The sequence below is a fragment of the Triturus cristatus genome, chromosome 9 (genome assembly GCF_964204655.1).
Source record: "Triturus cristatus chromosome 9, aTriCri1.1, whole genome shotgun sequence".
Taxonomy (NCBI): Eukaryota; Metazoa; Chordata; class Amphibia; order Caudata; family Salamandridae; genus Triturus; species Triturus cristatus.
Window position 1 is genome coordinate 641,302,916 of NC_140592.1, and position 11,160 is coordinate 641,314,075.

The following is an 11,160-nucleotide window of genomic DNA, read 5'->3' on the forward strand; positions in this document are numbered from 1 at the left end:
CTTATGATAAACGTATGGCACACCTGAAGCCATCTTGCTTGGATTAAAGTGGTAACTCTTAAAACATTTAATTTAAAAAGGAACAAAATGAGGGGGTTCATTTTTCCATAAAAAGTATGATTAGTGCTGCAGAAAGAAAAATTAGGGCACATTTTGAGTGACTTCTCAAATCCTCTTCTATTTCATTAACAAATTCTGACATGCAGACTGAAACATGCACTTTCAATACCAGCAGCAGTTTTCCCTGGTGAGCAGTAGCTTTACTACAGTGATCTAATGAGCAAAAAGAGTGCTAACATTCTGAATTTATGGCACATGTGTGACACATCTGAATGCCTTCTTGATGGAATCAAAGTAAAAAACTGAAAGTATTTCCTACTGAGGAGACTGCAGTAAATGAGGAAATTAGGAAACTTCATAACAAATAAGTCTCCCAAGATAGCCACCAGAGACAAAAGAGCCCAAATGTAGCCCAAATATCACCCAGATGTAGCCCAAGTATAGCCCAATGATAGAATGTCCCAGAGTGTTCTTAAAAACAACTAGAGCGCTTACTGTCTTCATTATGACAAAAGTATGGCACACCTGAAGCCATCTTGAGTGGAATAAACTGGTAACACTTAAAACATTTAATTTCAAAAGGAACACAATGAGGGGTTCATTTTGCCATAGAAATTATGATTAATGCTGAAGAAAGAAAATGAGGGCACATTTTGAGTGACTTCTCAAATCCTCTTCTATTTCATTAAAAAATTCTGACATGCAGACTGAAACATGCACTTTTAATACCAGGAGCAGACTTCAATGGTGAACAGTAGTTTTACTACAGTGATCTAATGAGCAACTAGAGTGCTAACATTCAGAATGTACGGCAAATGTGTGACATATCTGAATACCTTCATGATGGAATCAAAGTAAAAAACTGAAAGCATTTCCTAGTGAGGAGACTGCAGTACATGAGGAAATTAGGAAACTTCATAACAAATAAGATGGCCACCGGAGACAAAAGAGCCCAAATGTAGCCCAAAATCACCCAGATGTAGCCCAAATATAGCCCAATGACAGAAGTGTGCAAAACACTTATTATTTTGTGTTTTTGCAGTGTTATATAGTGCAGACTTGTCAGGTATTCGAGTGCTTTACATGAGCATTGATTACATCACACAAGAACAAATTCATTTTGGTTGTAGACATGGGGAGACTAAATGATTTGACCAGAATCACAGAATGTCGAGCTGAAGCAGAAACTCCAACCTGGTTCCCCAGTTGCAAAGTCTGCAGTTCTGGAAGTAACACCACATCCTCTCCCCTAAGTGCAACATTTAATCAAGTGGTCAACTGGATAAAAAAACATAAAGATAACAAATTTAAAAGTGCTTTGTCGCTATTTGAAAACTCAGAAAATATGTCCTTATTTTAGTCTTTTAGGGCACTAACCATAATTTTGATGCCAATATGACCCTCTCATATATGTAATTTCTAAAGGAAATGCTCTAGGTATTACAGTTTTGATTACATCAAGATGACGTCAGGCGTTCTACACTTTTGTAATAAATATAGAATGTTAGCAATCTAGTTGTTTGTTAGGATACTGTTGAGAGGCCAGGGGCACGGACTCTGAAAATTGAAGGCAGGTAGGAGGGTGCTAAGGCAACAATTTAACCACACTGAGCAGGCAGGAAGGGCCGTGGCAGCACAACAGACTATGGAGGGCAGTGGAAAGGGGTGCAGGGGCAACAAACCAACAATACAGGACTTGCAAGAGAGGCTGTGGCAATGTAATTGACCATTGTGGGCAGAAGGAAGAGGCAATGGTAGTACAACCATACATGCCAACAGACCCGATTCAGCCAGGAAACGTCCAATGTCAAATGGGCTTTATTTGATCTGTCTCCTGTCTACAATCTCCTCTTTTTCAATGTAACTCAAAGGGGAAAATCAATACCCCAGTTTTTTTTCAAAATCTCCCTATTACCAAGTTCAAAATGTTAGTAAGTATGGTACATTGGATCATGGAAGGAAATGGGGTAGGGACATGGACTTGGATAACAGAGGACAGGAGGAACATGGAGAGGTGCACCAAACTGACCCTGCAGGGCAGGCATCAGGGTTTGCAGCAGCACAATACACCACACAGGGCATGCGGGACGGGAGTGCAGCACAACAATCCATAGAAAGCAAGAGGGAGGGGACAGGACCATGCACATGGACAACAGAGAACAGAGGGGCCAGAGGCAATGGTAGCTAGCTGACCATAATGGACAGACAGGCGAGAAAGCTGCAGCATAACAGACCATAAAGGTCAGGAGGGACGGATCAGGGGCATTACAATGGAACAGACAAGCCAGGAGTGAGTGAGTAGGGGTCTGCACATGTAAACAGAGGGCTGGGGGCAAGGGGCAGGGCAGGAGCAGCAAGATAGCCATGGAGGTCAGGCAGGATGGGCACTAGAAGCAAGACACACCATGAAGAGCAACAGTGAGACTTTGATGGCATACACACAGACCATGGAGGGAAGGTGGGAGGGGGTCAGGGGCAGCTAACGGACCACACAGAGAAGGTGGGAGGGGCCATGGCAGCACAGAAGACCATGCATGGCAAGTGGGAGGGTTAGTGGCAGCACAATGGCTATGATGGGCAAGAAGGAGGGTGCAGGGGCATGTACAAAGGACGATGGACCTGTGCACAGACAAGAAAGTTCAGGGGAAGGGGCCTCACAACAGACCGCACGGGGCAGGCAAGAGGAGCAGTTGCAGCACAACAGACCAGGGAGGGCAGAAGGGTGTGGCAGTACAATGGACCATGTTGGACAGGAGGAAGAGGATAGGGGCATGGCATGTGGACAGGCAGGGTGGAGGTGGCAGGGACAGGTTACAGTCATCTGACAATGCTAGGCAGGTGGGAGGGGAGTGGCAGCTCAACAGAACACTCAGAGTAGATAGGAGTGGCAGGTCCATGGAACATGGTGGGCAAAAAGGATGGAGCAGGGGCATGCACAAAGACATCGGAGGGCAGGGGGAAGGAGAATAGGGGCAGCAAGCTAAGCACAGAGTTAAAGCAGGAGGTCAATGATGTGGCATAGAATTGGGCAATGGAGGGCAGGAGGAGTGGACTGGTACATCATACTAAATTGAGGGCAGTGGCAGCACATCAGACCATGCATGGCAGGAGGGAGGAGGCTAGTCCATGGATTCACACACAGAGGATAGGGAGGAGGGGGATGGGGCAGCAAGCTAACTGTTCAGAGAAGGCGGGTATTAGGAACATTATTGTTTTTAAAACGTGTGTCTGTGCGAACTACTTAAAATATGAACAAGTATGCAGCATAATCTCACTTTTATTCAGGAAGAAGAGGACGTTTGTGACTGTGACTCCGGGCTCACTTGGCAGAAACACCCCCTGACCCTCCACCCCCGATCGCAAAATGTAATGCCCGTGAAAAGGGTAGGTGAACACAGTGTTATATAGAACATAGTCCTGAGAGCACGATTGAAAATGAAAACTAGATATAGTGTATGGTATAAACTATGCACCAAAAAGTGGGATACAAGATGAACCGGGCGTGAAATATAATATGCAATACATTGTGCGCAATGACAGATTCATTGGAGAGCGCGAGATAGCACAGGCACTAGCGCGTGCTATGCGATATGCGCCTTGGAGTGTAATATGCACAGGGCAGTGTTGTGTAACCTAACTAGTCTCTAAAGTTGTAATATAAAATATGTGCTGGGGAGTGTAACGTTGCATATGCACTGTGACAAAGATATGGATCCCAGATTGTAATATGTATGGCATAGCACTGTGCGTTATAACATAGGCATCGAGGAAGGCACGTTAGATGGGGCAATATAACCCGTGCGAAGACAATTGTGGCATGACATATTCACAGGGTGGTGTTACAGTGCACATGGGCTAGAGAGTGTCATAGCATATGCACTAGCTAGTGGAATACAACACAGAGGTGTGTGACACTCAGCAGGCAATGGTGGGTGTAACACAGCATTGGGCTCTGCCAGGAGCGCGCTGTGACTCTCAAGTGATGTTCGTCCCCTTTCCAGAGAGTAAAATAAAAAGTATTACACATCCGGCAGTGGATGTGTGTTTTATTAACTGTGAGGGGGGTTTCTTGCATAGTTTGTCGAATCCCCTTTGAATGGCTTGGTGTGCATGTGTATTAAATGTGCCCGTCAATAGCTACTCATGTTTGTATAAATAAACGACTAGGGTGTCTACCGGGATTAGGCACGGTAGGGCATCAGACATGTCAGAGCTTCACTAGTGGTGTAAATACATTCCACGTGGATTCATTGTATGCATAGTCGCCTTTTGATGAATATCACGCAAATCGTCATGGTGATAGGTACGTACGGTTTGTCCAGCATGTCCTAGGTGTGTCTATAAATATATATTTTTTAAAAATAATAAAAAACAGTGGCCGGCCCTAGGGATTGGGGTCAAAAACATATAATTAGGAGACAGGCCCTGGGGGATGGGGTCATCAGGGCCAATAAATTAGAATAAGAAGGGGAACCACACAGCCCCCCTTCTTAAAAAATTAAAATACATAAAAGACTGGCATTGTGCCAGAGGCCACGCCCCCTCCTTGCAGCACTCTGCAAACGCGCCCCCTGGCGAGTTGTAAGTTGGGGAATTAATTCCTCTTCAATACTGAGGGTCCCTGAGGGCCAACTAGCCCAACAGGCATCTCCAGTATGCGCCAGGGAGCTGCGCTGCAGACAGGTGTTATGAGGCCAAGCCCCTTTTTACACCTCTCTGCAACGCAGCTCTGAGGCGCTTACTGGAGGTACCTAGTGGTCTAGTTTGACCCTAGGGACCCTTAGGATTCAAGGGGAATTAATCTCTCAACTTAGAACAGCCACAGGGCGCGTGTACACAGTGGTGAAGGGAGGGGACGGGGCCTGAGGTGACGTGTGAAAACACGCACTATGGCACATTTTAAATTGGGGATATCATTTCCCTTCAATACTGAGGGCCCCTGGGGGCTAACTAGTCCACCAAGTGCTTCCAGTAAGCGCCACTGAGCTGCATTGCAGAGAGGTGGTCCAGGCCGTGCCACTTTTTACACCTCTCTGCAACGCAGCTCTGTGGCACTTACTGGAGGTACCTAGTGGGCTAGTTGGACCCTAGGGACCCTCAGGATTCAAATGAACTTAATCTCCCAACTAAAAACGGACACAGGGCATGTTTACACAGTGGTGAAGGGAGGGGACGGGGCCTGAGTTAACGTGTGCAAAAACGCCCTGTGGCCTGTTTTAAGAGGTAGTTTTAATCCCCCTGCCCTATTATATACTAGGGGCTTACAGAGGAGGTCATGCTAATCACAGGGGGACCCCAACGCATAATGTTCCCTAGTGTATGTAGGTGTTTTCACTGTATTCTTAGTGTCTTTTAACAGAGCACTGGCTCTAGGACTGGTTAGTCAGACTCAGTTACCACCAGTATCCGTCTGAAAAAGTTGAGGGTACAGGATGATTTTGCAACAAGGCTTCTTTCTGCTCTTCTTTTTGTTCTTTCTGCACGTTATCCTTCTTCCTGCACTTTTCTTCGTCTTTGAGGACTTCTGTTGCTTCTTTCTGCACTTATTTTTTTTCCTTTCTGTGCATTTTTTCTTCTTTCTTCACATGTCCTATCTCTGTAGGCATAGTTAGAAATTAGCATTTAAAAAACCTTTGAAATTCACAGAAAAAACCATAGGTTTCAGGCACGTTATAGTTAGGAATTAGCATTTAAAAAACCTCAGAAATTCACTGAAAAAACCATAGGTTTCAGGGGTGTTATAGTTAGCTGGACTTTTCACTTGTACAAAACCATTGAAATTCCCCCGTTATAGTTAGTTCAGCTAACTATAACTCGCGCGCCCGCAATGCACTGCTGATGACGTCACATATTACATCACTCATGACATGGTCAGTGACATCACTCATGACATCACTGATGACATCTCAAATGACATCACTGATGACATCACTGATGACATCATCCTTGTGATAGAGTGGCAGACCTCCTCTCACCCTAATATAACCTTTGATACACACATTCAAAAATAGAGACTAAAATTTTCAAAACAATGGACATACCAATACCAGTTACAACAACCTCTTCAGTAATTCTAAGATCCACATACACATACACTCATTCACCAACAGTCCTATACAGTCACTGATACATGTACTCACTCATCATATGTACTCGTACACCTATACATCCTGTTACACAATGCCACTCATCCATAGAGGTACTCACACACATAGTCACTCATGCTAATAAAGAATCAAACATACATTTACTTGCATATACAGTTATACACACACCACCACACTTACTTCTACGGAAACTTACACATACTTAGTCTTTTAAACAATCACTTATAGAAACACATACTTATTTATACAGGAACTATTTCAATCTCTCACTCTCACATATACTCACTTATATACACCAATAGTCACATATACTAGTTTAAAACATATGTAGTTACTCATAAAGACACTATTGAGACAGTCATTCACTCGCTAACACACCCATACACACACTCATCCACCCATACAGTCCTGCACACATGCTGTCTTCAACACATACAAACAGTGAGTCACTTATTCATGCACCTATGCACTACGTAATACCCCCCACCAAACCATGCAGACACTCAGACTGATACTCAAAAAACCAACTAATAACCTATATAGACACCCATGTAGCTACTCACCAACCCATGCAGCCACTTATACACAAAGTGAGAGACTGATACAGATATTTACATATTTAAACATTACTCACTAAGCCATGTATTCACTATGACACACTTAATCAGTCAGTTACACAATCAATTTTTCAAAAACAAATCATCCATTTAGACACTTATATACCCATTTATTCTTCCATCGACCTTGAGATATACATATATAAAACATATTTAATTTTCAGAAAAACACACATTCACTGAATGATGTCATCAGTGATGTCATTTGAGATGTCATCAGTGATGTCATGAGTGATGTCACTGACCATGTCATGAGTGATGTAATATGTGACGTCATCAGCAGTGCATTGCGGGCGCGTGAGTTATAGTTAGCTGAACTAACTATAACGGGGGAATTTCAATGGTTTTGTACAAGTGAAAAGTCCAGCTAACTATAACACCCCTGAAACCTATGGTTTTTTCAGTGAATATATATATATATATATATATACACTGTGTACTATGGATGTATTCCTTGATTTTTCCCTCCCCTATTACTATCTTTTCTGCCATGAGGGAATGGTGTATTACGACTCTCTGTTTCTTTTCAGGTTCTGATCCTAAGTGAGGAGAGCTGTTCTACCTCTATGGACTGTCTTTTCGATGCCTGCAGGTTCCTGTTTCTTCTCCTGATTCAAGCATTGATTCTTCTGTTCCAGCCCGTTGGTCTGCTGTTTCCGTGATCGCACTGTTTGGCGTTACAAGTTTCTTCAAATGTTGGACTGTGTTTCTTCCATTAACTGTTACTTACCAAAGAAAGAGGATGTAGTATTCTCTTATGGTCCCTTTATAGGGGATTCTCTATGGTTGTCAGCTAATACCCAGAGTGTTCATGGGTAATGTAGTATTATTATTTTTTACTGTAAGCTGATTGGCTGCTGAGCATTTCCTAGAAAAGAAATGAGAAGCATAATCCTCGCCTCCGTGTCCTTAATAGAATTGAAAATTCTTGTCACGTATGTTCGCAAATTTTGAATTCTACGGCAGGACCGGAGGCTTCGGATTGGACTTGTCTTTCTTTATCTACTGAATACAGCAAAGTAACATAAGAAATATACTACACTTTCCCAGCCCCTACAGCCCATACTCCACTAATCAGACCCCACACAGCCCTATTTAATGTAGTAGGGTGACCAGAGTTTTAAAGCCAATAAACGGGACATTTCCCCAAAATAGAAGAAGGACTACAATTTTCCTTCAACCCAGCGCACAGAATGACAGTGCTCCTTAGCAGAGAATTTCAGAAGAGGCTGTTGGAACATACATAAAATGCCATTTTAAGAGCCAGTAGCATGCCTGTTAATTAAATTACTTTCTTATAACAGGAGCTAACTATCCCTGCTTTGCAAAACATGAAAAGATACCTCCCACCGTTTTCAGCCGACCCTCTCTAAAATCCTGGGACTTAATGTCCTGAAATCTTCCTGGACAGCTGGCAAAAAACCGGGACTGTCCAGGCAAATCCGGGACACCTGGTCACCCTATAATGTAGCCTTATATATTGTCCAGAAACCATAATCCTTCCTCTTTCTTGGCAAAATCAACTGCTTCAGTCATAACAAAATATAAACTGACTCAAACGTGAGCCAGCTTCGCCCAAACGTCCCTGAAACAGTCTAAACAGGAATACCCCAAGAGTCCAGAGAAAACAGAAACCTCCAAAAGAACTGGAAACACAGTCTGAATCAGCCAGCTGAACCAAGATATCACATATACGGGTTTGGAATCAGTGCTTGTGAATAGAAAAAAGGAGTATCAGCCAGTTTTCAAACAGACTGCTGATTGATTAGATGCTCATTCGAAGCATTCAGCAGTGATTATGATGATTGAACCCAGATCCTTTTAGGTGATGGTAATGCGTCACCCTGGCTTGACCGCGGCCAGGTTTAGCGTTGAGGAAGGGAATGTTTGAGAATTCAGTTTATTCCTCACTTGGAGGACTTAGCCCAGATCTGGTTAGTCCAAGCTGGACCCCGCGTAATTCGACCTAAGGCTGGGCCTTTGTTCTCTGGCTTATCTGGATAAAACCGTCACTAAGGGCAAAGGTGGCATAAGGGGAAGGGTTTTTCCAGATGTTACGGTCCCAGCACATAGCTGTAGGACCAAGCTAATATATCTAACTCGTATAAGCTACTGTATCTTCCTCATATGTGCTGATATATCTACCTGAAAGGACAGCAATTTGAATGACAAACAAGCTAATTTATCTACAATAAGAGCTCACTCTGTGGCTCCAACAAAGGATTACCTACAATGAAGAGAGAAGCCAATACTCACTCTGCCAATGCTGAGGACAAATCTAGAGAATCCATAAAATCTATAGAGGTATTCAAAAGATGCTGGAGGCCCACGGCGGTTCATCCAAAAAGAACTGCGTCATTTGTGTTTAGTAGCATGAGAATTAATTTAGAACCCGAGCAAGGCCACTGACTCATTGTCAGTGAAATTGCTCCCCCACCCTCTCAGCTCCATCATTAAGTGAGGCCTGCTCCTGCCCCTGCACTCTCGAGTGTTGGCGATCGAGGCCCTCCTCCATCCTCAAGTTTCCCTGCGCCTCACCCCTGGTGGTCCAGTGGACCTCTGTCTCCTTCCTCTCGCTCCACTTGTTTTTCTACCCTCTTTTATTTTTCACCTTTCTGCACTTTTCTGCATCACCGCTCTTTTCTGCTTTATTTCAGCTTATTTGCCCTTTTCCTTTACTCCTTATTTCCTCCCTTTACCTTTCCCTGCCGCTGCTGCCCCCGCGCCCCCCCCCCCCAGCGCGACTGGCCCAATCCAGCTCCCCTCCCAGCTGTCCAGCCCTCCCCGACCCCTACTTTATGGCGGCCGCTGCGGGGAAAGGCGAGCAAAGCCACTAGTCATTGTCAGTGAAATTGCTCCCCCACCCTCGCAGCTCCACCATTAAGTGAGGCCTTCCCCTGCACTCGAGTGTTGGTGATCGAGGCCCTCCTCCACCCGCAGGTTTCCCTGCGACTCATCTCTGGTGGTCCAGTGGACCTCTGTCTCGCTCCACTCTTTCACTCGTTTTCACTCGTTTTTCTACCCTCTTTTATTTTTCACCTTTCTGCCCTTTTCTGCATTTCCTCTCTTTTCTGCTTTATTTCTGCTTAATTCCCCTTTTCCTTTACTCCTTATTTCCTCCCTTTACCTTTCCCCTCCGCTGCTGCCCCAGCGACCCCTCACCCCCAGCACAACGGGCCCAATCCAGCTCCCCTCCCTGCTCCCGCCTCCCAGCTTTCCAGCCCTCCCCGACCCATTCTTAATGGCGCCCGCTGTGGCGACAGGCGAGGAAGGCCACTGACTCATTGTCAATGAAATTGCTCCCCCACCCTTGCAGCTCCACCATTAAGTGAGGCCTTCCCCTGCACTCTCGAGTGTTGGTGATCGAGGCCCTCCTCCATCCGCAGATTTCCCTGCACCTCATCCCTGGTGGTCCAGTGGACCTCTGTCTCCTTCCTCTCGCTCCATTCTTTCACTCGTTTTTCTACCCTCTTTTATTTTTCACCTTTCTGCACTTTTCTGCATCTGCGCTCTTTTCCGCTTTATTTCTGCTTATTTCCCCTTTTCCTTCACTCCTTATTTCCTCCCTTTACCTTGCCCCGCCGCTGCTGCCCCTGCGGCCCCTCCCCCCCAGCGCAACCTGCCCAATCCAGCTCCCCTCCCGCTCCCTCCTCCCAGCTGTCCAGCCCTCCACGACCCCTACTTAATGGCAGCTGCTGCGGGGACAGGCGAGCAAGAACGCACTCATTGTCAGTGAAATTGCTCCCCCACCGTCGCAGCTCCACCATTAAGTGAGGCCTGCCTGCCCCTGCACTCTCGAGTGTTGGTGATCGAGGCCATTCTCCACCCACAGGTTTCCCTGCGCCTCATCCCTGGTGGTCCAGTGGACCTCTGTCTCCTTCCTCTCGCTCCACTCGGCTCTTTTCTGCTTTATTTCTGCTTATTCCCCTTTTCCTTTACTCTTTATTTCCTCCCGTTATATGTCCCTGCCGCTGCTGCCCCTGTGCCCCACGCGCGACCGGTCCAATTCAGCTTTCCTCCCTGCTCCCGCCTCCCAGCTGTCCAGCCCTCCCCGACCCCTACTGGCGGCCGCACCGCTGGCATGCCAAAGGCAAGCCCGTCTGCACCAGTCCGCGACCCGACCAGCGCCAGGACCCCTGGACCTCTGCACTGCCAACGCTACGACCCAGCAGCACTCCACACTGTCAACCCAGCCAGCAACAACAACTGCAAGCTAGCATCACCAGCCGACACCCATGGACCCTTCAGCTGCCACTGCTGCGTCACACCTGCAGCCCTGCCAAGACCACGGACCCAGTGCAACCCACCCGCAAGAACTCAACCGAACCGAAGACCCTGCAATGCATCCTCCTCAACGTCCGATCCCTCCACAAACA